The sequence below is a fragment of the Mus pahari genome, chromosome 20 (genome assembly GCF_900095145.1).
Source record: "Mus pahari chromosome 20, PAHARI_EIJ_v1.1, whole genome shotgun sequence".
Classification (NCBI taxonomy): Eukaryota; Metazoa; Chordata; class Mammalia; order Rodentia; family Muridae; genus Mus; species Mus pahari.
In genome coordinates, this window is record NC_034609.1 from 27834178 (window position 1) to 27835617 (window position 1440).

The window sequence follows — 1440 nt, forward strand, 5'->3', positions numbered from 1 at the left end:
AAAAAAAAAAAAAAAGGACATATATGTGTTTACCTAACTCAAATTCAACTCTGTATGTATATAATTGGTTTTAACTCTGTGCATATGTGAGTATAATTTGAATACTACTCTCATTAATAGTTAGATGATAGATAGATAGATAGATATCTAGATAGATAGATAGATATGTACTAGGAAAAATGTTTTAAGTATTAGAATAATCAGCCAAGGGCTTGCAAGCTACCACGTAACTTTACCATCTTAAGATGACTAGATGGTATGAAGCAACAATTATACAACTTCTTAACCCTAATGAACTGTTTATTATTGTGTCTTCTTTTAGACTAAAAAAGCAGCAACAAGACTCACATTTTAAGTTAGTATGGATTTTTGTGGGAATGCTGTTTCTTCTGCCACCAGCCACCTGGGCTCAATTCATCCCTCAGTTTTCTGCCCACTGGATTTAATATAATAGGGATTCAGATGTTATTTATGTGTGGACAATTTTGAAGTTGTTCATACTGTTGCTAGCTCTGAAGATGTGTATATGCTCACACTTTTCAGATTCAGGCATGTTTTTAAAGTCCAGGATCAAAACAGTAATTGAAATTTCGTCTATGCTCACATAATCTTAAATCTTATTCCATTCAAGGATAAAACCAACACATGCCTAATTGGCATCTTTGCTAAGGGCTGGAGAAGGTAAAGCCATAGCTTCACCACCATCTTGGTTAAGGGTAGTCACATGACCGGCAGCCATCTCTGTTATGGGATGCATGGGTTCACCTCCATCTTGCTTAAGGGCAGCAAGATGTAACATGAACATATCAGGGAAGCAGGTCTCCAAAGATACTTTAAAATTGAGTTAACATTTTTGTATGATTTCTGAACTCTCTTGACAAATTGTTTACAATGTGGCTCTATGTTTTTACTTTTTAAAAGGTGCTTTATTTTAATATTACTTTAGAGGTTTATGAACTTAAAAAAGTTAAAGATCACTGCCATAGAAATATATTTAGCCTTGGTTTTGTTAAAGTTTATATTAAGCTCTAATATAGCATTAAATTTTTATAACCTATACATTTTTATAATGATACATCATATGAAGATCAGAAAATTCCCAGTCTCTTTCTGGACTGTGTGTATAGATTGAAGAGTTTTGTTCTGATCCTAGAAGAGCTTCAACTGAAAATCATGATTTTTAAGGCTCTAACCTAACAGGCCCTACTATCAAAAGCTACTATAATTTTAATAATGCAAGTTAATAGTGAGTATCCTTATGAATGATCATATCTTTAATATGTTCAGGATGATGTGTAAAGTTGTGCTAAGAATTGATACAGTTAAGCTGGGCGTGGTGGTGCACGCCTTTAATCCCAGCACTCAGGAGGCAGAGGCAGGTGGATTTCTGAGTTCAAGGCCAGCCTGGTCTACAAAGTGAGTTCCAGGACAGCCAGGGCT